A 26511-nucleotide genomic window follows, 5' to 3' on the forward strand; every position below is an offset into this window, starting at 1 on the left:
AATAAGCAGCTTAACCGAATCATGCTAGCAGCTATTAGCAAGAGACACACACCTAGCCCGCTCCCCCGTCTCTCTTCGGAGGCCATGTTTGAAGTCTAAATAACACAAGTTTGATTAGGCCCACGGAAGCCAAAGCAGTCCCACTGAAGTCTGCTGTTTTAGAGCGCTGGAACAAAGCCGTGGCCCGTGTTTGTAGTTATCATTAGGCTGTGTACCCCTCTCCTCTCCCTCTGTCTCCCTCTTCTCCTCGCTCTCTCCGCGGGCCAAATAACAGCGGAGGTTAGCATTCCAGAGTTACGGCTCTATCCTCCTGTCATGAGCGCGAGGGCTCTGTTTTAGATCAGCCGTCCCCGGCGCGCCTGACGGACAGCTCTGAGAATAAATGTAACGTGAATAAAAACAGCACTGTTGACTGTACAAAGGCTTTTGTTGATGAACCGGAGCTTGTGCTGAAGGGGGGGGAAACGGGTGAGGAAGGCGGGGGTGCGGATTCGGGGTTGTGAGAGGGTTAAGCGATGCCGGGTATGGTGGGGTAAGTGAGTGTCCTCCTCCTCCTCCTCCTCACTGTTCATATTCAGCCTCCACCTTTCAAATACATCTCATTCATAATGGATAGATCCGGATCTCTGTTTTGCATCTTCAACTGACAGTTTTAGTGTTTTCTTTTTTTACCTCCTTCTTTTCCTTCACTTTTTTCAACCCCCCCCCCCCCAACCCTCTGGCTGATGTCCTGGTTACCGTGCTGCAGGAGAGTGTGGCTGTTTGTAATCCAGAGGAATTTGTCTCTGTCTCAGAGCAAAGGCCCGTGATCTACGGCCTAGTTCTGCGCTGGTGCAGGACACGAGAAACCTACAGGTTTATTACAGGTAAAAATATCACAAAGGGGCTTTTTTGCTCCATTTGTCTGGCCTCACTGTCACGCTGTAGTATTTGCAGGCTGTGAGTTACAGGTAGACGGTGACAGTGAGTCATTTCCTTTTTAAAGTGGGACAGGGAAAATATCCAGGACCTGCACACACACACACACACTCAAAACCACATAAACCTACATACAACAAAGCCGCATCAGGTGGTCCCCACAGGTTACCCATCATCAAGCCTAAATACAGCCCTCTATCACAGGCAGGCCTCCATTTACCTCCACACACATACACACATATGTAACCCTGGCAGCCCTAGCACCGGCTGCCTTTTACCCCTGCTTATTTAGATGCACTCGAGGACACAATGGGGGTGCATTAGCAGTGCTCGGCCTCACAGCAGCTGTAATTTCATTGTGGTTACCACATGCATCCTACTTGACTCTCAATTCACTCTCTGGGATGAGGGCCAAATAATGGGATTTACCCTGTCTGACGAGAGCCTCACTCCCTCCCTCCCTCCCTTTTGTGTGTGTGTGTGTGTGTGTGTTAATGTGGGTATCTCATACATACTTCTACCTACAGGTGTAGTTACTGACTTATGTGTGTGTACATGTATGCAGTACAGTGCACGCATATGTGTGAACAGGTTTCACCATATTTCATTTTGTAAATGTGAGTTCAGCTATCATTGTCAACATCAGGGCAGAGCGTACTGCTGCTCCACACTGTGGGTGTAAGGGATCATTTCAGGATGTTATATTAAGTTAAGGAATATTAATGCTTGCTTGTGTTTAAATGCTGCATATGATGCATATATAATCTACAAAGCTACAGTTATGTGGGTATAGGACTTAAGAAAGCGAATACCTATTAATATTAAAGAAGTTTTACTGTCATGAAAGCAGTTTTTAAAGGGTAAGTCCACCATTTTTACACATTTATGTGTATTTACAGATCTTGAATTACTACTGCATATATTAAAAGAGGGGTATATTGCCTTTTGTGGCTCCAGAAGAAGCTGAAGATAATTTGATAAATTGCCTCCAGTGATGTCACATAGCAACTGAGTTGCACTGTGGGTAATGTAGGCAAAACAAAGAAGAATGTGTGCATTAAAAAGTGCAATATGGTTCTGCTCTACTGATTTTGAGCATTTGTTTTTTAAACTGCCCATTATGAGGCCAGCAGTGTTATAAGAGTGCAGTGTTGGCCAGCGGACTGCTTTTCAAAACCTGGTCGACTGGCATCAATGGAGGTAATTTATCCGATTACATGCAGCTTCCTCTGGAGCCACAAACAGCTTAACACTACCATTTTCACATCAGCAGAATTACTCCCCAAGACCTGCAAACACACTTTAATGTGTAAAGTGGGTGGAGTTTACGGTGACATAAGTCATACACCAGGGCACAGTCTTTCTAATACAGGTTAGAAATACAAAAGGGAATTTGAGTTGTTAAAGACATATCAAAAAGTGTTACTGATAACATTCAGCCACTTGCTAATGCTGATGTTAGCTCACACAAGCTCACGTTGACGTTGCTAACGCTAGTTAACGATTGTGAATGTTAACAGTGCTAATGCTAGCTATCTGTTGTTTGGCTGCACAAAATGCTGGGCTTATATTATAGAAATCAACTTTTTTTTACATTGAACATTCTGATATTCTGCACCTTTCTACAACCTCTGTAGATGTATTTCTTTTCATCATTATATATCTGCAAATCATTATCATTATGACCTTTAAGTGTTGAAAAGGTCTCTGTTCCTTAATAGTTTTTAAATTCCTGGTAGTATTTACTAATGCAGAATTACTGCGGCATATAGAAGATGAATATAAGACGAGGCCGCCACAGTATTCGCAGTGATACCCTCAAACTTAAGTGTTAGTCGCAGTACGTCTAATAAAAAAACGCTCTGCTCTCGCCTTAACCCTGATTTTGTAGTAATTATAATGGAAAAATAAGAAAAGCAAAGTAAAAGGCTTAAAAACTTTTAATTTGTATTCATGAGATAAGAATTGTGAGCAAGGAGGAGGAAGAAAACAGCTCCCCCATCACAATACGGCGTGCATCACTTTTATCACGTGTTCACACACACACACACACACACACACATGCAGACACACGCTTGAACAGATACACGTGCATACACGCACACGCTGACAAACAGTACAAGAAACAAAAAATTAATCAGGACGAACAAAGCCTGTCTGAACGCGCAGTTGCACATTAGCGTTCACACACACTTTTTACATACAGACACACACATACACGAAGCATTAATTTATTCAGGTTAGTGGTGTGCTTTAATTATTACAACCAGCCTTTCTCCCCCCATCCACCCCCCCAATAATAGCCAGCCCGTCTGTAGCTGTAGCTGTCAAAAACAAGCTGAAACAATTTCATCTGTGAGCTGAGAAACAAACAGCGTCTCCTCTCTCTCCTCCCTCTCTGTAGTGTAAAGGCCTTTAATCAGGCCCTGGTGTATTTTTCTGTTTATTTATTATGTGATAGTGAGAACACAGCCTCCAAATGTGTTATGTTGTGGTATGGCTTCACTGAGCATTTCCCAGCGTGGGGGGAAATTGATAGGGAGTTTCATAATTAAGCAAATTAATGAGTTTATTCGGTGGGCAACCAAACACTTAGTACGATGCCGGCTCCTATCTCCACAGAGACATGAAAAGTCTTACTTTGTTGCCGGGGTTGTTTGTTCGGTGAGTTTTGCGAGCGCGCGTGCGTGTATTACAGTAAGCGAGTCCGTTTGAGTTAGCATCCCTTTGTTTTTTGTCTTTACAGCCCCTTTGCATTCGACGGCCGCTGGAATCACGTTGTGCGGTGTTTATGCTGATTTTAAAGCTATGCAAATTGAGTCAGAGACACAAAGACAATAACTGTTTTTTAAAAACATCAAATATATTGCAGCGGATTCTCAGAAAATTAAGCGTTCGCAGCAAATCCTCCTATTTTCCAGATCGTTTGTTTATCATCAGTGGCCTCGGGAATACTGCATCCCTCATTTCTAATATCTGGCTGTGTCATAATGGCCCCCTCGTGACAGCAGGCTATTAATGAGCTGCCATTTTGTGCCTTTGACTGCAGTTGCACTGGGCTTCATTAGTTTCCACAGGTCTGAGAGGTGAGGAGGGAAGGGAGAATGTGTGACTGCGGAGGCCACTGTCCCCAGAGACACAACACAACTGACTGTATGACGGCACGATCACTGCTGCTTCTTTTTTCTTTCGGTACTTTGTTTTTTCCTCGCGCGCTGAAAGACCTTGTCTACATTGTGTGCTGTTGTCGGTGCATATAGCCATGGTGACCACCCTCTGCCTATCTGTTGGGTGTGTAATTACTTCAGAACAGGAAACGGAGGCAGGCACACAATGATAAATGACGACCCCCCAACCTCGCTGGAAGGCACAAGGCCAACCTAGGGCCAGAAAAGGAAATGAGGGGCTTTTTAGAGGACGCCATTAGGTCACCACAAGTGTCCTGCCTGCTCTTTAACCCCCCCGCCGCAATTCTTTCAGCCTCTTGCTCTTTTTTTCTAATGCTTTCTCTCTCTGCTTGTGTTTGGCAGTGGCACCAAAATGGAGTGTCAGAGTGCAGAGAAATGATGTCACGCTGTTGCTGAGTGTGACTTTGTTGTGCGAGCATGAACCTGCAGGTGAGAGCATGTGCGAGGAGGTGCGCGGTGTGTTAGGCAAGTTTGAGAATGGGTAATTATTTTTGTCATCTTATCGATTGAAATCATTTTTGACATATTTAAAGCAAGTTTTTACATATCATTATATTACACATCATTACGAAGTAGATGCTGATCACACAATGTAATAATGATACCTCTGGTATTTAGAATGGTTTCCTATAGACCCTATAAACCTCCCTTTTGAAGTAAAATCTTGTCTGCCACTAGGGCACGAAATCTGTCGGGAAAATGAAGGCTGACTGGCAGTCCGGGTAGATTGGCAGCCTGGCATCATTTATAGTTGCCTCCATTTCTGCATTATGGACTAAGTAAATGAGCAAATGAGCAAAAATGGAAAGTGAGACAGTTGTCCTTGCAACTGCGGTGCCAACAATATAACAACTTGGAGATGCGAGGGATGGAAAAGTTGTGTCTGTTTCCACTTTAACTTCCCCGAATAACACACATATTGTCAGATATGTTCCTGTCTGAGGTGCACTCTGTAATACTCTGCTCTTATTTGCCGACGTGAAAAAGCACGCCTGTGTGTCACTCGCCCTCTTTCAGTGTATGAACGTGTTTCTTTCCATTTTTGCCTCGGTGCAGCCGGAGCGTTTTAGTGTGAAGCAGCTGCAGCGAACTGCAAATGTTTGCATTATCCCTGAATATCAAATGTTGATTTAAATCTCTTTTTCATACATTCTTCTTTTTTTTTTTTTCATTGAAGGATTGGTTTTAAACATCGCACACAAGGACTTCATCAGCTCCGCCGAAGTGCTGACACGACAGCCCCCTTTGCGATGTGTTTATGTGGAAATTTAAATCGCCAAAATTACGACACGGCCCTGAGGTGAATTCACACGTACATGCGGCGGTGGTCGCCACCGACGGTGTGACGGCAGAAAGAGATGTTCCAGTCTGTTTCTCTTCCTCTTCATCTGTCTTTGTTCACCTCCCCCTTTCACTCCCCCCCCACACACACACACTCATCACTGATATATCTCTCTTCACTTCCAACCACCCCTCCCCTCACCTCTGTCCTCCCGGCCCTCGCTTTCCCTCCCACCAGCGCAGACAATAAATATCATGTCACGAGGATGGCAATGCTCCTTCATGGAACACTGCATGTTTATTAGAGGCAGGAGAAGTTTAAGAGAAATGCTAACAGTGTTCATTAATGGGCCGCATCCGCGTTTGATGAGGCATGGCACATCCTAGCCACCGGCCAAACGGGAGAACGGCGAAGGGTTTTCAGGCGGGGGGACGACGGGCATAACGGCCATCGGTAAACGGCTGGTAATTGTGTCCAAATTGTACGACGAGAAGGCCTCTCAAGGACTGACAGTGACGGAGCAATTATGGCAAGCCAAGCGAGCTGTGTCAAATTAGCCCTCTACTCCCCTTCTTCCTTCTTCCAAAGCCCAACCCTTTCTGCCATCCGCTGACGGGGGAGTCATATTTCTTTGCCCTACATAGCAACGCCGAGTGCTAAACCCCTTGATTGCGAATGATAGGCAAGACTAGCCACTGCTGCAGCTCGGCGATTCGAATTGTCAACAGCAGCGGTAGCGAAAACGACAGGTCACGTGAGCAGGTATAGAGATGTTTAAGTTGGAGGAAGGAAGTTTGAAGGGGGGGTGGCGGCAGGTGGGTGTGTCTCATGTGTTCATCGACCCAACTGAGGGAGTCTTTACTGGGGAAGGTCATCAGTCAGCGTTGGCTGTCAGGGATGGATCACACACAGTGGAGTGCGCCTGACTTTGGTAATTACATCTGACTGCAGAGTGGGGATGTCTTCTTTTGTGGGCCCACAATGACTGCATAATTTATAATTAACTGCAATCAGTTCAGTCACAAGGATGTTCATCAGGGCTTTTTTTTTTGTTTTAGGGTGGGGTGGCGAGCAGTTTGGAGCTGGATCATCATTCATACCATCTGAACCTTCCATGCTTCAGTTTTTAGGCGTTTTGTCAGCAAATCTGTTTTATTTTTTTTCCTCTGCTCATATTCCTAAGAGCTTTCTTCCTCTCCTGGCAGTTGTTTTTTTGTTTTTCCTACACAGAATTTGCATTCTGGAAGGAATATATGTCTCTTGGAGTCTTCTGATGTATTCTTTATGACCCCTTCTTCTGCCATTGTTTATGCAAACCAAGAGTTTGGGGGGGGGGTAGTGGGGAGAAAGAACAACGTATCGGCTGCATGTGCAAACTTTGGATGGAACAAATGGGTTTCATGAAGATCACAGTGGGGAGGATCAATAGGACTGATGATTCAAGGTGTCAATCCATACATGCAAACACATTCTAATTGATTTTTCCCCTATTGATTTCGCTCGGGCCTCTGCGGCTCTGGTTAAGATGGGAACATGTATTTGTGTTTGATGATGGAATCCAGACAGTGATTAGTCTTAGCGTGTCAAAATTAGTGTTGCTTACTTTGATTTATGGTTATAATGCATATTAGATAAACCTCAGACGACTGTGTGCCGGCTTTGAATTATCATGAAAGAAGTATAATTTATGCGCTGTGATGTGATAATCATCTTATGAATTATGTAAACAATTATGTTCATAAATCACATTTCTTAAATCATCAGAAAGTAGTTAATTGAATGTCTTTGTCTCTGCAATTCTCCTTTACATTTAAATATTAAATTGCAGAGCACAGAGTCTCTCGCCTTATGTCGTAGCACCGACTGTACAGGTAAGATGTGAACGCCAGTGTGTGCGAGCGCGTGCACGTGTGTGTGCATGAGTGTGTGCGTGCGTGTGACTGCCCGCCAGTGTCTAAGTTTGAGTCCAACTATATCAATCTTGCCACTGCCATTAATGTCACTTTCAGCTCATCATTCTCAAATTATATTTAATAATAGATAGCTTTTGGGCATAAATGTTAATGCAGAATTGCATAGAATTTTATGTTCTGAAAATGACATGCCTTAGTTAACCTCTCAATATTTAGAGAGCTACCCCACTTACATGCAGATGCCTCCCCCCCCCCAAAAAAAAGGGGGAAAAAAAATCCTAGTAAGTGAATGCAGGCTGGTAACTTTCTCTGCAAACTTTCCTCTTAGTCTAAACCAAACATTCCCCTCAGACCGCGCTGAGCTCTGACTGCGTCTGCTCAAATAGTAAGCAGCCAGTTTGATTATTGATTTTACCCCTTAAAAGCAAATTTTACCTAATGCGGTTGAGATAACATGCCAGCATCAATTCTGAGTCGACTTCGTGATAGATGCCATTTCCAAAAAGCTAAGGTTTTCGTGTCAAAGCTTGTTACGGTCTGGAGGTCCTTAGGAAGTCTTCAGTTATGAATATCATTAAATAGCCTTCAATTTGAATGTAATTGCCAAACATTTTGTTTATCTTAATTTATCCATATTTTAATTTTTTGTCGTTGAAATGAGTCAAGCTCCTCGACAAGAAAGTCCACTTTTCTGATGTTACAAACTTTTAAACCTACCAATAAACTAAATATACTGTATCTACTTTATAGTTGCACTCAGCTGTTGGTAAAATGTAGATTAACCTAACTCATCACATCCCTACATAAAACCTACCACTGCGCCGGACCACATGTGTACTAACCTAACCCTAAGGTCTTTAAAGACATGAAATATAAGTGTCTGTAGACATCCTGAGTAGGTGGCCTTTTTCCAATTCCATTTTGGAACAATTTAGTTTTCATGATTCCTTAATTAAAGATAATTTGTAACCTCTTGAAACACTGTAAATCCCCAAAATACTGATCCTTTTACACTTTGCCACCTTTACGGGAAATCTTGTCTTTTGAAATCCCGCTTTCTCCCCCCCAGCTGTCTTGTACTGTTTGTGATTAGGTGGATTAGACCATTGGGACTTCATTGGACAATCTATTGATTAACTATTAACCCACTAACACTAAATAATCAATTTTAAATGTTCCCAGATTAGTTGGCAGGCGGCTGCGTGTTTGATTCTAGGTTGCCTCAGGACATAAACTTTGATTTCACCATTTTTCACCGTGAAAACTCCGGGGGGCGGCGGCAAAACATCTCTGCAGCCCCATTACATATTAACGGCATCTCCAGTTATGTTCTTAAAACATGATGAGTACACTGCAGCCGAGTTGCCTGCAAGATTAATTATTGACACTGTCCTTTGCGCAACCCGATCTTAAAAGTGTTCCAGTTTTTAAATGTCCCCTTATATAAAAAATATGTTTCTTCTGTTACTTTGGAGAGCATTTTCTTTTCTTTTCTTTTTTTTTTCTCGTCAACATGCTGGAACACTTTGGCGTGGATGCATGTGGTATGGATTGGGATTTGAGACCACAGAAAAGCTATGGATGGAAGTCATCATCATTGAGATTCACTTAGGCGTTTTAACATCCACGTTGTACCCTCGCCTCGGCTCTGATCAGCGCCCTTTTAAAGTGTGCGCAACAATCTGGCAAAGAGATTAGGCCCGGTTTTGTAGCAATTGGTGTTCTTTTTGTAGCGGGGAATGGGTTTAAGAGAGATTTGAGTCCAGTCCAGCTGGGCCGGTGGGGCCAACGCGATGGTAGTCATGTGTTGCTGCATGTTGTTAGGCCTCCTATGATTCCGCCCCCGTCCCCTCTCGGCCCCTAGTGGTGTCATTTTGTTTATTAGCAGGATTCCTGGGCCCTGTTGTTTATTCATAAGCCATTGTTTTCAAGCATGAACTGCTCTATTTTGAGGGGTTCCATATTTGTCAGCTGAGTGTCGGCGGATGGCACCCGCACGCCTCCCAGCACCTCCAGAGACTCCCCATTCTGACAAGGACATTTTTTTCCTCCCCCCCATCCTCTTCAAGCTCCCGGTGTAATGAAAACTAAATACGCACGTCTTCCCTCGCTGTCTGTCTCTTATCCAACTCCCTCTCTTTCTCCTCTCTTTACTCTCTCCCCCCCTTTTTTTTATCCTTCCCTTTCTGCTTTCCTGACACCTTGGCCAATGGGAGTTGTTACTGTGCCCGGCGGTTGTCAGGAGAGACAGCCAATAAGCAATCAAAGTGGCGGCCAGTGGCTGAGACAAAGGAGCACTCTGCCTTTTCTGAGGTGCTGCGACGGGCGGTACAGAGGGGGCTTGCATGTATAATTAAGTGAGAGAGGAAGCCGGGGCCACTTAATCTTCCCCCTAATGGTGATCCTAGCTCCATCACCGGGGCCCCTCTGGGGGGGCCGTACCCCAAAGACCCACTCTCCGGGTCACCGCTGTCCCCCAATTGTCATTGGCAAATCTTTTTTATCGGCCGGAAGAGCTGTTTTCCTGGACCGCTGGCATTGATCCATTCATCATGGCTTTGTTCCTTTAAGAACTCTGAGGGCACACCAAGGGTCTGCCGAATGAGCTATTTATCATCCAGCAGAGAAAAATAGAGGAAGAAGTGAAGAGATGCATATTTTACACAGAGTTTTTCTCAAAGCTCACAATAGCCTGACATATTGGCCGGTATTGTTACAGTGGTCTCTGTCACCTGTGTGATTTATACAGACAGTTATTATGTTGAACTGTGAGGAAACGTAACATGGTTGATTATTGACTCTCATGAGCAAACTTGCATTGTAGACGTGACTTCCCGCCGACAATATATTGATGATGTAAACATTTTCCAGATGTGAGATATGTAGGATGCTGCTGGGCACACTCACCCTATGATGACTTAAAAACCCAGTATGTAACTTGTGCCAGTAGGGGTGTTGGTAGTAGCATGGGATTATGGGAGCTGTTGTCTTCATCACAACACCCACTAATGCAGGTACGTTACACGTACATGTCTCTAGGAAATAGGCTTATTCTCCGTCTTGCTAAGTCTGCTGACTGATTATGGAGCTATGACAAACAGCTGATTAGCGTAGCTTAGCATGAAGACTGGAAGCAGGGGGAAACAGCTAGCCTGGTTCTGTCCAAAGGTAACAAAATCTGCTTTCTATTACCTCTAAAGCTCACGAATTAACAACTCATTTGTTTAATCCGTGCAAAACGCAAAGGCAACAAGTTGGGTTTTACGAGGGGGTTATCCGCTGGATTATAACTTTGCCTGGCAGCAACTGTGGTTTTATAGCTTCAGTTTTGGTGCCGATAAAACAAACCAGAGAGAATCTGTTAATTAGTGAGCATTAGAGTTGCTGGTAGATGGATGTCGTCACCCTGCTCTCCAACTTCTTGCTACATTTGTAGCATTCTGGCATAAGAATGGTATTGATCTTTTTTTTTTTTTCTAACAAAGCCTGTCTCCCTAACACTAGCACTGACAGATATGTTTGCATTTTGTGGCGTTCTTGTACTTTTTTTGTATTATTTTGGTGGCTGTATGTTTTGCTTGTACCGCAGTGTTGTCAAATAATTGCTTCCTCAATTTAATTTATTGACTGAACAGTTATTTTTGTGTGTGGACCTCCACTTTTATGGCACTCATATGACAGCACACACAGAGCCAAAACAGGCCCAGACGTCCTTCCCCCAGACAAAACAACCCAAGGTTTAATCCTCCTGTTTCCTATTGACACAGCTAAAGGCAGCATAATGGGCCTATTACGGGCTACCTGCATCATGCCTAATTCATCGGGGGTGCTTTCGCTGTGTTCCTTATTCAGCAGCCTCCTCATCCTTGTGATTCAAAGCAGCAGCAGCAGCCGAGGGGGGAAAAACCCCCACTTGGTCCCCCATGTCTGGCCTGGAACTTCCATCCACTGGTGACCCTTCACTCGCTCAGGACGGAGGTGAGGATCTGGGGACGAGGACAGGAGAGCAGAGGAGAGGAAGGGGAGAGGACCTGTGTGACTCAGTCCAAATGGAGCGTCTTGTGGTTATCCTTCTAATACAGACTATTATGTGGTCCCACCACTGACACTAATGGGATGTTACAACGATTTAAAATGATTTAATGGCTCCCAGGTTGGGGCCCCTAATGGCCCTCTTTATACGCCAATGCGTATTATGAATGGCAATGACAGTGTTGTGAAGTGCCTCTGTTTCTTTGGCTTTCCTTCTCCCTCTTTCGTGGCTGCTGCTCAGACAGTGTGACAGGTGTCGTTTTGTGTGGTGATAGGACTGCAGACGCTGCAGCGACTCAGGGGACGGTTGGCGGACTCCGTATAGGCGACCATAGTGTCGCAGGAGTGTTCATTAAACGTCTTATCACAAGGGGGGCTTCACTGATGCGCGCCACACCACACACTGAATGATTTGTTTGTATTGTGTGTTCACCCATTCTGTTGAAAAATATCTGACATGGTGGCAAGAAGCGGCTGAAAAGTTAAAGCAAAGTCATTAGCAGATCTTTGCTATTTTTAAGTGTTGTGCAATGCATTGAATAACCAGACCAGTGTTTATAGTTGTTATTACATAACATATCCAATTTAAGGGTCACGTGTTAAAAATACAAGCAGTTTTCCATCATGACTGTCAGTGAACAAGCACCATCTAGACTTACTCGAGGAAAAGTGCAAGTATTAGTGACTCAAGTACCAAAAGTACTTTTCATGCATAAGTAACTCTTTAAATGTTAATATATCTGATATATTATTATTGTTGTTGTTACTACTGATGCATTAATGTTTTTTTATAACCAATTTCTATTCTTTCAGTTGGTTAAAGGTATTATTGATAACATTCAGCCACAACTATGGATGTACTATACTTCGTGGTTTTTGTTGAGCTTTTATTGTGTTTTTAACGTTTAAACATAAATTCTATGTAAACATTGATAATAGCATCATACTCACATTTATTGGTAATGAAAATTGTTAGCAGTTAATAGACTTCTTAACAATGTTGTACCAATTTTATGAGATTCACATAAATTGTTTAAAAAATAATATTACAAACACTTTTATTGTCTGTATTCATATTAATATGGCAAAAAAAAAAAAAAAATAGTAAAGGCTTGGCAATGATGTGATAGGTAATATCACGTCATTGCCAAGCCTTTGCTAAACTTTTTTTTGTTACTACTGATGCATTAACGTTTTTTTTATCAGGACTTTATATGTATAAGGGAATCATTTGAGTCAAAACTTCATTAGAAAATAGGAAAACCAGCTTCAGTTTGATAAATGCTCAACTGAAAGTATTTTGTTCCGCCTGCATAATAGACTGCCTTCATTAACAAATTTAAAATACCGATGGTACCACTGATACCTCGCCCTGTCCGGCAATCAGCAGAGCACAATAAGCAAAGAACTTAAGAGGAGACACAATTGATGACTTTAATATTGAAGTCCTCTCCTCTCTTCTCCCATTCTTCCAGTCCTCGTGGACACTTCGCGATGTGGATTAAACATATTGATCACCTGCACCTAGCCGGGTGGAGAGGTTAAGCAAATTGCTCATCCCTCGCCACTATAAAATGAGTCCCTTTCATCAGAGAAGCTTCCTACCCAAACCTGAGGCTTCCTGCAGACATTTGGATTAAACCCTCATAAGTGAAGTCACAAAAGGACAGAAAGAGACTCTTCTAGACTTCCAAAAAGCCACTATTTCCCCACAGTGTAATGCCTCTAGATGGCCTGGATAGCCTGTGATCCCTGGCTCTCTCCTGTGAAACCCTGGGACATTTCAAACTGAGCTGTCCAGCAGACTCTCCCTACATTGTTCAAGGCACAGAGAGAGTAATAGTTTTGATTTTATATATATATATATTAATATATATATATATATATATATATATATATATATATATATATATATATATATATATATATATATATATATATATAGATGCATGTGAGTGTGTGTGTGTGTTCCAGAAGTGGGAGTGCTCATGCGCTTGCTTGTGCGTCGGCGTGTGTGCGACAGAAAGAGAGCCCAGAGGATTGACAGCTCTAGCAGTCATTACACGCTGGATTGAATGCTAGATTAGTCCAAAGTGGCTCAGGGTCAAGCGGCTGCCTGCTCCCTTTTGGCACTCAATGACTTTAATACCCGCTACTGTATTAGTCAATTACTTCAAAGGCTGGGCTGCCCTCTCGTTACCTCTCGCACAGTCCTCACTCTTCTGCAGCGTCGACTTTTTATTGTATCTATCATTGATTTGTCTTTATTTATACAGGAATGAGTCTCTGAAAGAGGAAGAGGGAAGCTTAAAAATGTGTTTTTAGGACTAAAATATACACAATACTGTATATTCACTTTAACCAGAAAATGATTGTGCTTCATTCCAGATTAAAATGTGGGGGATTTTTTTTAGCTTTCTTAAACGCATAGTATGTACTTTTTCTTCTATCGTCACTGAAAAATGATATGACGTGACGCCGGCAGAGATGTTCACAGATGAGAAGTTATAGCCACAGATGACCATATTAAATTCACCATTAACTTGACTTAACTTAAGAAATGTGTAGTGAGTACACAAGTACAAAAAGAGACATTCAAGTGCAGAAATATTACGTATTATATAAATTTATGTCTGTATTCTTACATAGTCATTTCTAGCACAAACTACAATAGTCCTGAGTAGAGTGCATACCTCTGCCAAAGCCTAACGGTCTCCTTTGATTCAGTCAAGTCTTATCCAATATCAAACTCGATAGCCCTCTATCACTCTAAATTTCAGACCACCCGAAACTGCATAACCATAATTTAAGATCAGCAGATATGTAGCAGTCAGTGGCTATGAAACAAACCAGTGCAGATAGAATCATTATCTGTATTGTTTTGTGGAACAATTATAGGTTGATAAAGGAGAAACAATGTCAAATTCAAGCTCAAACGAAATAGGCCTGTTTAACCGTTCACATTGTGCACCTGTTTGACAATATATGCTAAAAAAGTACACATTTTTATATTAAAAGCCATCAGTCGATCTTCAACTTTCAGCAGTGAGCGAGTGGCACAGAGCTAACTCTATTTACTGACTGTGGGTGGAACTGGATCATCTTTTACGGAGACAAGGTTTTCTGGTTTTCCCTTAAACGTCCTCTGTCCGCTTTGCCTGAATCCTCTGTGGTTTACAGAGTTTCCTGATGAACAGGTAACTGCTAACAGTGGCACCAGGCTCCAAGTGAACTCAGCCACTGCTTGCTCATTTAGCTATCCTTGGTCAGCCATCCTATTGGCTGTCTAAGGCTAGGCCCTGGGAGTACAACCTGGTGAGACAACCACCTTGGTACTGTATTACCTGTTATTAAACTGGCAGCCGTTGGTCTCAGAGGTGTTGTTAGGTCCCACTCGGGCCATGTTTGGCCAGTCTTGTCATCACTTATTGAAGCTACCGGTCTTGCAGAGTGCTTTTTTTTTTTTTAATTTACCTCCCTCCCTGCCTGCCTGTTTCAACATGGAAATATGCAGAAGCAAATAACACTCCTTCTGTTCCTTTAAATGAAGAAGTGTCTGTTTAGGGCTGAGACCAATGCTTCATCCAAGTTCAATGGAAATCACCTCTGTAGTTTTTGTGTAATCCCGCTGACAAACCGACCACTATACGAAAGGACACAGGTGAAATCACAACCTCCTTGTCTGAGGCGATAGTGTGACGTCAACTGCCTTTTTTCCTCTTTCAAACGTAGCAATTGAAAATACAGACTCAAAAGGAAAATCTCTGTGAAGTTTTCCAGACTTGGATGTTTTTGTCTCCTGACCGTCAAAACGTCACGTGAGCGCTCTGTCATGAGATCAAGCTCCTCCGCTCTCCACGTCCCTGCTATTCTCTCTGTCTATCACAGCTGCTCTCCTCCCATTAGCTCTGATGTTAAATTGCTCTTGTGTGATTGTGTCATCGGGCTCTGCCTTTCCCTTTCTCTTGGGTGACTGATATGACCTTTAGGTACACCGGCTGACAATTACTGTCACCGAGAAATTGAATTATTAGCTTTCTCTGCCAACAGAGCCGCGGGTAGGTGGTTGGTAGTTGAAAGTAAAATGCTGTAATTACTTAGCTAAATTGCCATATTATATTTTTCACCACTTCTTTTTCCTCTCTCATTCTTCCTCGAGAGCGATATAAAAGCAGGGTGAAGAAGAAAAGGAAAGGTTCTGAGCTGTGACGCTCATGAAAGAATGATTTTGAATGCCTCCTGTAACCTTTCCGAGGTGTTGATTATCAATAGGAACAATTTAGAGATGTCTAGGGAGGGGTCGGTGGGGAAAGGTCACTTGCTGTCCTTGCTTTTTGTGTCCTTGGCTGTTGGTCAGTCTGACTTTCTCTCGTCTCGTGTCTGCGTCACTCTCTCTACCAAACGGTGGACAATTGATTTGACCCTAATAGTGTTTCTCTCCTTCTTTAACACACACACACACACACACACACACACACACACACACACACACACACTGGATTGGCCAGGCTGAACATAATCATTATTTTTTTTTGCACCTCTGCTCCAGTTCTGAGCGAGCAAGTGGTTTTCCTTTTGCTTAGCTTGTATCGCACGCCTGTCAGACGCCGCCGTTTGATTATGGTATCTGGCTATTTAGCAACAGCCTAAACTGCGCTGCCGTTAATTAGCAAGCATTCAAGGGGGATGGGTGACTGCGAGGGCCCTTCGGAGGTCACGCTGTTCTCTCGGAAGAGGATGCGAGGTCGGAAACGCGGCAAAAGAAAGCGAGATCTGTATGAGAGTAGGACAAGTCTCGGGGCCCCTTGTTTTCTCCTGCCGTTGTCATCCCAGCATGCACATCTGTATTAACCTTTGCATCTTCTCTCTAAATACACAGACGCATGCCCAGATTACGTGAACACACATGCACACGGTAAACACTCATTAAAATGAAAAAAATTGGGGCGCACACCCTTGCCTTCATAATATTTGCCTTATCTTAAATGTCAAAAGGTGCTCTCATTAGTCCACTTGTAATTAGTGTCTATTGTTTTAATGAATGTGTTTTTGTCTAATGACTGTGCTGTGAATGAACTGTGTGGGCAAGCTACGGAAGAGCCACGCATTATTGTGTTTTAGTTTTCATCGCCCTCGGAGGTTTTGGATTAAACACATATTGTTCTAGAAAAATGTTCGGTCCACGAAAAATGCCAGCGCTGTCACATGTTTTTCTGTTTGTGGGCACAGTAATATATCAAGGGAAGAATTAGATTCATATTCATTCATGCAGTTGTGGTCATGATCAGCTGCTGTGTGAACTCTACAGCTATATTTAAAGAACAGGAGCAGTTTGTCTCCATGTCTGCACACTGAACAGTGGCCTTTAAAGGTGCACAATGTAAGAATTTTGGGTCAAACATTATAATAGTAACAAAGATGACCAACAAATTGTAAAAATAGTACAGTTCGGACATTGTCAAAGACATCTATGGGTTTTGTTGCAGACATGTTTACTGTCACGCTAACCAGCTAGCCCCAGACTGCCCTGTCTCATAATAATACCCCAGCTCCCAGTCTTGACCACTAGCTGCATGGCTAACTGAGCTAACAAGCAAATTGCAGCCACAGTTAGCAGCAGTTAGTGATTACTTCCAGTATTTGTTTTGTAGCGACCCTGTTCCGACAGTTGGCCAATTCTAACATATTGCACCTATAACTAAAACCGTACTGCTGCTAGAGGATAGCTTGTTCAGATGTAAACAAAATAAACCAACAAACGAAAAGTAGATCAATTATTTACCTGCATTTGTACACCAACCATGTCTGAAAAAAGTGTATTGTATGAAACCCTTTCGTGTCTCCAGTGAAATGTAAAATGTGTTCACCAGGAGGTAACCTCCAAGGTTGTTCCACCTGTTGCTGTCACCTATTTTGGCTTGGTTTGGAGAGAGTAGTCGTCTGTATGGCAAAAGGGTTTCCCTGAGTCCATTTTGAGGCTAAAAGAACATGCTCATGGACAAAGTAAGTACGGGGCACCAGTGTTGTTGAACCAGTTCATAGACAAGTAAAGCTACATTTTCATCAGGAAGAAGAATTGAGCAGCATAAATGTGGGATGGGAGATGTAACTCAGCCCTGATGGCAACCCAATCACCAGGATGAATATTGGCGATGTTTAATAAATGTTTCTGCAAACTTCACGTAGCTTATCAATGTTTAATATCATGTAACGACATTGCCATGCGTAGGTTCAGGTTATTGGCTTACCTGGTTCTGTCGGCACAAACACGGCTAGAAATTGACCAGGCACCTCGTTAGAAATACCCAGTTCCCTCCTGCAAAAAGGGTCCTGATGTCTCCTCAGAAATATCCAGTTTTACTGCCACAAACATGCCTGAAAAATGTCCCATCAACTAATTAAATACTGTATATCCAGGGGTTTCACACCTACATATATTGAAGCCCTGAATGTGATGTAAGATGTATTTTAGACACTATATGCTGATATATGTATGAAATGTAGATATTTAGCATATCCATGGATTGCAACCTACAATGCCAACATATTGTCCTGGCCACCGGACTGCTGATGGTCAACGTAAAAAAAATAGTTTACATTTCCTTTACATGTATTTGTTCTGCGGATGCTTTTTGTCCAACATGCACATGAGTGACGTGATCGTTGGTTAGATTTGCTGATGTCTTTGACCTCATTTCTTTGACCCTTCCACACTTTGACAACTTGTTTTTCTGCATCCTGAACTTGTTCACTCTCAGACCTCAAATTCCAACCAGATGCTGCTCAATTTCAGTGAAATTATGTCTCTAGCTCACAGTTTCTGCCTTGATATGGTGCAAGGTTTGAATCTTTACAGATCCTCTCCTGAGTCCTGAGTGGCTTTATGGCGTGACTGAGAGTATTCACCAGTTTATGAGCCAGTTCACTCTCGAGCTCTATAAATACTCATAGGAAGACACTGGCTTAATATCATCTGTTACACACCGTAACCAATTCTGAAAAAAAAGCAGCTAGAATCTTACAAGCCCGATCGATTTTTCCTGTTGATCTGCTAGGTAGCATCTAAAATAAATGCCGTATGATTCGTGGGCTCGTAACAAGCCAGTAAAGACTGAATGAGAAGTGCAAAGTGAGACGGGGGAAGCGGGCAGAAGATGAAAGCCCTTAGACGGTGTTTCCACCCATCAGCTATCATATACAGCTGAAAAAAGGTAGCGGCGAAAAAAAAAAGAATATGTGAGTCAAAAAGTTGGAGCGGAAGACAGAATGAGGAATCTGAGCGAGTGGGGAGGCCCTGAGAGAGAAAGACACCGCGCAGGAAAAGGCAGAAAATAAGAGAGACGAAGAGGGCCGTTTGTATGATTCTTCTTCCTTAAGGTCGAGCCTGCTCAACCGTCGTAAAAAAGGGACAATTTGCACGCGCCATAAAGGACATTTATGCTCATTGCTGCGTCCCGGCAGAACCCCATTGCTCTTTGTTTTAATTGTCCGTGAACAAGGCATTGTTCTGCAAGATCAGGGTCTGGAGAAAATTTCCTCAAACTCGTTCATTGTTACAAGGAACACATTACAGCGCCTTCATTATTTTTCGCTCTGATATAAAGAATATGTTATTTGAATTTACATAATTCTCCGAGCGGCTCCAAAGCCACTTCTATAAATAGCTTTATTCAACTTGAGCGCCGATTCAAATGAAAGGAGAGAAGTCATAATCTCTTACAATGTTGTGTCTTTGTCTCTGCCTCGTAGCTCTCTTGTGTGTACTTCCACACGCACTTAAAGCTCACAGTATCCACTCTTTGTGTACTCTGTATCGGGGGTTTGTTATGCGGGTCAGAATCACCCATTTCTTCACGAACCAGCCAATGGGAAGATTAATTTGTTGTTCGCTCGCAGCGCGGATGACTTTCCGCTGACTTTGTGGCGCTCTCTCTCAGCGAAGTTGTTGTGTTTGGCGGGGGGCTGTCCCACTTTTCAAGCTCTTTCCCCTTGTTTGAGATTGGCCTCGGGGTGCTGCGACAGCTCCCTCCCCCCCAGCTCAGACACGGGGAGTCACACATCCCCACAAACACGGACAAAATCACACACGACCCCCCTCCTCCGCTCTGACACACACTTATCCTCGGCCCGGTTTGCCCTGAAGTTTGGTTAAAAGTGTTTTATAAGCTCTCGCTGCTTCTGCTTGGCTAGCGCAGCGGCGCCCGAGGACATGCAGTTGATCAATGTGCCATCACAGACGGAGGCAGGACTAACGGCAGCGCATGACTGACTCCGACCCGGGCTACTTGGGGTGTAATAATTCTATTTTGTGGGGTTTTCGGAGTCCAGAGGTTAGGCACAATGCTCGAAGAAGATCAGTGTTTTCGCCTGCTCCAAGAATTACATTTACAGGGGGACTCCAGTTTCATTACACTTGATGTTGGCACAGGAATCCCGAAAGGAAGGATGTGATATATTAGCAGTATGTTAATCCCGAAAGAGCGATAAAATGTATTAAAAAATGAACCCTTGTTAATTCGAATGTTGTTGGTGTGTGGCCCTGAGCGTAGAACAGTCCCGCTGTTATTTAGTATTCAGTGACGGTTAAGTTTATGTGTGTTTTTATTTTTTTTCCAGAATTATTTCACCGCTCAGCCTTCTCCTGCTCCCATGGCCGCACCGCGCTGCTGGGCGCTACGGTATTCTATAAACCCGGCCCGCAGTCTCTCACCTCTCGCCTCTCATTTCTCATAGTATTAATAATACAAAGGCATCCATAAAGTGAGAGCTGTGCTTGTATTAAAACAGCTCTGGCCCAGCGTATATCCAAGGTCGCCACAAGGCTGAACTGTTATTCTCCCCCCTGCGCGGTGAGAGGCGAACCACCGGTCACTCCAGCGGATGGAGGTGAGCGCCATAACTGAAGCGCTTACCCTCCTCCTCCTCCTCCTCCTCCCCCACACACACACGCGCGCCTTTCTTTTTCCCTTTTTTTTTTTAAATATGCAATGAGTGAGCCGTCAGAGACTTCTCCGGGTTGTGCCGCACATAACCTTTTTATGCAACAGCGATGTCATCTGCATTCTTTGTTGTGTTAAGAAGAGTTAAATGACCACTTGGGATGGGGAACGGTCTGACCTTTAACCCGCGAGGATAATGAGTGAGATGAGGAGCGTCAGGTATAATAGACTGTTGAGGTTGATAGTATAGCAGAGGGCACGCGGGCCTCCCGTGCTCTCTCCCTCTCTTGTCTCGCGCTTTCTGTCCCTTTTTTTTTTCCCTCCTCGTTTGGTAAAGATGATGCAGACACAGAGGAGCAATTACGGACGGAAACCGACTTCCATTTCCATCTGACAGCGGAGTAAAAGGCCTTGGCCTCCTTGCTTAGGCATGCAGACGGCCGGAGAGTTACAGGAAAGCTGCAGAGGGTGACAAAGGCCAACAGCAGGCGGCATCTTTTTTCTCAGACTAATGGTGCTCGCAGGTTTAAAAAATATGATCTGGAAAAATGAATTTCACAATGTTTCTATTATTCATTAATTCGAGGAGAGAGAGAGACAGAGAGAGAGGGAGGAGAGAGGCAGGCAGGCGTCTGTGATTATTGATTACGATGCTGAAAATATAATGAACCAGATATGAGGATTGAGTTTTTCCTCATACATTTGGTGGCCCCCCCCCCGCCCCACCCAACTCCCCTCTCCGCCCGTCTGTCACAACTGTGTGTCTGTCTCACCCGGTGTCTCTTGTCTTCCGAAAAGGGCACATTGGTTGTATCTGTGCTGTTGTGTCAAGGAGTGAAAAGAATAGATCTCCCCCCCCTCCTCCTAACCCACCCAACGCCACCACATTTGAAACAATCACATGCCGGGGAATTCATTTGTCTTGGTTTGGCTTTGTCTCTGAGGTGACACACAAGCGGGGGGCTCCTTTTGTTGCTCAAAATTGATGCCGCTAACAGTGTAATAAAAACGTCCAAAACTTGCGACGCTGTTTGAGGAAGAGCTTCTTTTGTTCCTGGAGGAGCTCTTGTACCGAGGAGATAACTGCAGGCTGTGTTGGTGGCAAGATTAATATGTTAGCCAGTTAGGCCGGGGTGTTTTCTTACTCCGACTATATCTCTGGTGTCAACATCATAGCTCTTCCTTTGTGTTTCCCTCACTTTGAATTCAGCCCCTTGATTGTACCCATTCTGCTGCACCAGTAAACAGTACAGTGGCTGGCAGATAATGTATTTATCTTGCTTTAGTCTACTTTGGGTGCCAAACGACACTGCCGCCATCGGGTTTAAAACACTCCACTGCGAGAGGGCTACCTCATTTAAGCGCTGACGGTTGACTTATCAGGTGATTTGGATGATTTGCCTCTGCTCACAATGGCCTCCAGCAGGAGTGCCAACGTCAGGCCGTCCATCGTTCCCATTCTTGTGAGCACGATATCTCCGGAACACACTAAGGGAATTTCCTCAAATGCGGCACAAATGTGCGCTCGGATTCCAACTGACCTTGTGTTTTAAATTCAATATCTCAGTAAAACCTTGAGAGAATTTCTTTTGAATTTCGCAGTCAAAGATCACTGTGATGTCACAATCACTGGGGGGATAACTCAACACTTCATGCACTGATTTTAACCAAACTTAACACAAATGTCTAATCGGATGAAATGTGATGATTTTTTTTTTTTTTAAATTCCAAAGGTCAAAGGTCAACCTCTCTGTGACATCATAATGTTCTGTAAGAGCACTTTTTCTGGCTTTTATTCAACACCAGTAACTTGGGAACAGGATGGGGGAACACGACCGATTTTCACATTTGGTACCCACCTTGGAACAAGGGGTGGGACAACATATCCACACGGCAATATGGAATGGTGGCACATGAACATCCACGTTTTACAATTTTACAAAGTTATTCACTGGAATCTAACATGTCAGTAAAGGAATAACCCAAACATACACTCAGTATCTTTTATTTAGTCCTTTCAAAGTCTTCACAATATTTGTTGTATGAGTTTGCACAGACATGAACATAAACTACACTATGACTGATTGGCGGGGAGCTTACGTTTCGTTTGAGGTGCCATATCCCGGAAGCAGACTCGTGCTTTTTCACATTATTCTTCATGCCGACTTATTTATTTATTTGCCTTCCTTTTTTTTTTTTTTTTTTTTTTTTTTGTCTCATGACAAACTGTAACCTGACACGGCTGAATTACTGAACTGTGTCTGAGGACTAATGAGAGAAATTTCCCCAGAGAATCTTTATCTATTGCTCCTCGGAGTGCACCTTGGGGACTCGCTCTCCTGTCTGTCACCTCCACACACACACATATTCATGCACACACACAGGGTCCCCCACCACCCACCACCACCAGCACTGCCACCTCTCAACACCACTCTGTACCCCTCTGCTGCCTGCCCATCATCCCTTCTCCACCCCGACGCCACCTCCCTCACCCACTGACACCCCTGTTTCCTCTAACACTATCACGTAGCACAGCCATTTCACTTTTGCACCTTGCAATTAAAACCAGAGGAGAGGCGGAGGAAAAGAATACTCTTATACTTTCAACCCCTCCTCCTCCTCCTCCTCCTCCTCCAGCAGCCACCACTCTCCTATCTGCAACATAACCTTTCAGGAATTCTCTTTTTTTATCTTTTTCTCCCCCTCCCTCATACGTGCGATACACATGTACACGGTACGTGTTAGAAATCCAGAGTTTACAAGAATGGCAGGCATGGAATTAATTAACAGAGGAAGTCTCACCACAGCTTTCAGTTGAGGTAGATAATTTCAGCTTTTTTGGTTTCTGCTCCTGTGATAGCAGCTTGGAGGCAGATGTGGTGAACACAATAATCATTTTTTTAAAAAAGGTTAAAAAAATAAAGCGTGATTTGTTGTGTCAACTTGAGGAGCTCCGGGTCTGTTCTCTCCACTGATTTTAACTCTTGCAGACAACGTGTCTGTTCAGAGGAGTTGTTTCACCGCGGCGGACAACACAGAAGTCTTGTCCACACACACACACACACGCACAGATCACATACAGTACAGGCAAGCACACACACAAATTTGCACATGGTCGCACAGTCTCTCACACACACACACACACACACACACACACACTTGTGAAGTCAAAGAAGTCTTTGATCTGTGGTGCTGCTATACTGACCTCTGCAGGATCCTCCCCCCCCAGCTCTCTTGTGGGTTTGAGGGCATGTATTGGTGTGTGTGTGTGTGTGTGTGTGTGTGTGTGTGGCCTAGCAAAACTGATGTGTGTATGTGTGTGTGTGTGTGTGTGTGTGTGTGTGTGTGTGTGTGTTGGTGCAGATCAGTCTGAATTTAAAGGTAAAAAAGAAAGCAATATAGTTGGTGTGGCTATAAACATATTAATGAGCCACTCTGTTGCACTGGGTGAGGCCAGTTCGCGTTGGGTTGATCACACTGACAGCAAATCCGCAGTAGAAAATAGCCCGCAAAAAAGATTTGCTAAAAACTGCAGAGCGCAAAGTGTTTTTCCTTTCCTTTTTAGAGTCAAAGGAAGTGTATTTACATCTTTTTAGGTTTTACAGGATTTGAGCACCTCCTGCCTTATTTATAAAGAGCTTCAGGGTTAGTCCTCAGAAACTCTTGAAAAGGTTAAGCATTTGAAGGAGGACCAATCATATTATCAGATGTTAGAGATGATGGTCAGCCTAATAAGGATATCCACATGTGGAAAACATTGTCGGTGAGACAGGGTAATGAGAAAACAAGTGAGTAATTGGGATGTCTTGAATAATACGGGTGACCCGGGAAATTACGCTGCTGCCGATCCAAATGAAACAGGTACAAAGTTATTTCTATCTGTAGCCTTTTTAAAGGGACACTCTGCAAAGAAAATCCAAACCCAGACATTTAACATTAACAAGAAATATTTATTTTTTTCCATAACTGAACTTTCTCTGAGGAAAATAAGGTCCCCAGAACACTTTTTGAAGCTAGAAAGGTGGCAGGGTCCGCCACATATAAACAAAGACAGAAGTTTATCCACTCAGGAAAATGAACTGAGTTTGTGCATTTAGTTTGTTTTGACATAAAAAACAAATTATTCAAAGCCAATGCTTCTCTTCTGATTAAACCACAGAGTGCACCTTTAAGTTAAGAGCAGTGTGTGAAGGTGGCCATGTGTGGATGGAGGAAACAAACAGAGCCAAACTGGCCTAGTGTACACAGTCTTTCACACGCGCGCGTGCATGCACACCGCGGCCTCATGGGAAAACATCATCACACTTTGAGTCAGAGGTCACGGCTATGTAAACAACAGCTCCTGATTAGTGTTACATTACTGTTAAATTTTTCATCTGTTCCAAATTGGAAAAAAAAAAAATCTGAGGGGTGTGCCGTGTTTTTCCCCTCCTCATATGCCACAGTTCCTTGATATTAAACATGGATTAGCAGTGTCGAGGCTCTCGTTGGACGGGACATGAAAAAGAGCGGGGAGCGGTGGGGATGGGGGGATGGGAGGGGGGGGCACTGCTCTTCCCCTTGGAGGCCATTGATTTCCAAGCTACTTACGCCCTGTTTGTATGTACGGACACACTGGAGTGTAAGCTTGTTAAATGTGAAGTGCATCACCTGTCACTGGCCGGTCCCCACTCTCATCTTCCGGGGGGCTTATCAGCAAATAAACACACACATACACACCGAGTGGAATGTGGCCTTTTTTGCATGACAAGTCCGGTTGTATCGAGGTCTCATCTTTGATATCAGGCTGGACTAAACAGGGTGATCGTGTACCTGTCATTCGACCTCAGGCCCTCTGATTGACGTCACGGTTGTTTTATTTCACTTTAAAGGAACATGGCTGAGTGAGGGTAGCGGTCATATACAGCACTACTTCGAATTGGTTAAGAATACAGTATCTTTTATAGATTAAATTACAGTCATTTCAATCAGTCGTCTTGTGCATATTTTTCATCTTGTCCTCTGTGAAAATAGTTTGGCGTGACCCCAAAACTCCACTTTTGATTCCTTCTGTGGGCTCCCTTTAAGAAAAGAAAAAAAAAAAGTTTCTCACAAAGCACACTTTCTGCCAAGTCTTCAGTAGTGAGAGATAGCCCAGGTGATTACAGTCTGCAGTCTGCTCCAGCTTATTATGCCAAAACATCACTGGGCCCTTCTCCAAATATATCATAAATAATTATTACAGAGTGCATGTTCAGTGCTCTGGGCCATGGATATAACTTGTTTAGTTTCAAACACACCCCAATCAATACGAGCCTGTCATCTAAAATTTATGAGAACACCAGCTTGTATTTTATTTATCTATTTATTTATTTATTTATTTCATTTGGCTGCATGCGTTCAACCTCTTGTTCTTAGCTAATCTTGCTGGGAGTGTGTGTACCGTGCACGTGCACATACTTTCTAGAAAACAGTGGACATACCTTTGTGTGCACGCCGTCAACTGACTGTGTGTGTGTGTGTGCGCGCGCGCGCGTGTGTGTGTGTGTGTGTGTGTGTGTGTGTGTCTCTATATGTGCGAGGCAGCTTGGTCCAGCAGGCAGCGCCACACTGGGGACCCTGGAATTATGGATCGAGGACAGGAGTCATGAGATGATTGACAGCCGCATTCCGTTGGAGGTGATTAGGTGCGCGAGGCCCAAAGAAAACAGACATGATGGAAATTTCAACATCCCCACTCTAATTTCTGCTGCGGGTAATTATGATACATGATGATCTGCAGACATCATTGGCCACACAGTCCGCTGTGCTCAATCTCTCCTGCTGTAGCTGTCTCTCTTGTTCTCTCTCTACCTCAGTAACCCACTCACACACACACACACACACACACACACACAGGGAGACACACACTTCCATACAAACTAGTGGCGTCAAAAAAGCAGTGAGGCGTCATAATGCAGCAACGAGGACGTGGGAAACATCTCTAATTCCTGTTTTATTTTAGTTTAGCCCTTCAGTTAATTAAATGTTTTTTAATCATTTTTTTTAAGTAATAGTTCAGCATTTCAGTTAATTAACCTAATTGCTTTTCTGCCGAGAGCCAGACAAGAAGGTTGATACCGCTCTTGTGTGTACACAGTAAATAAAGGCCACAGTTGCAATCTTGTTCAAGGGCCACAACACATTAAGTTGACCTAATTATAATGCAAGAGATCGCTCTATGATTGGTTCTACACAAATCTGTTCCCTCTGACAATTAG

General features: G+C 43.6%; 1 protein-coding gene across 1 annotated transcript in view; it reads left to right on the plus strand.

The window, feature by feature from the left end:
• Positions 1 to 26006, plus strand: part of mdfic (MyoD family inhibitor domain containing) — a 150263-nt gene extending 124257 nt beyond the window's left edge. The window contains exon 8 of the transcript XR_005078851.1: positions 25838 to 26006. The gene's annotated coding sequence lies outside the window, so the exon portion shown is untranslated. The remainder of the gene's footprint in view (positions 1 to 25837) is intronic.
• Positions 26007 to 26511: the final 505 nt, after the last annotated feature.

The sequence above is a fragment of the Acanthopagrus latus genome, chromosome 14 (genome assembly GCF_904848185.1).
Source record: "Acanthopagrus latus isolate v.2019 chromosome 14, fAcaLat1.1, whole genome shotgun sequence".
Taxonomy (NCBI): Eukaryota; Metazoa; Chordata; class Actinopteri; order Spariformes; family Sparidae; genus Acanthopagrus; species Acanthopagrus latus.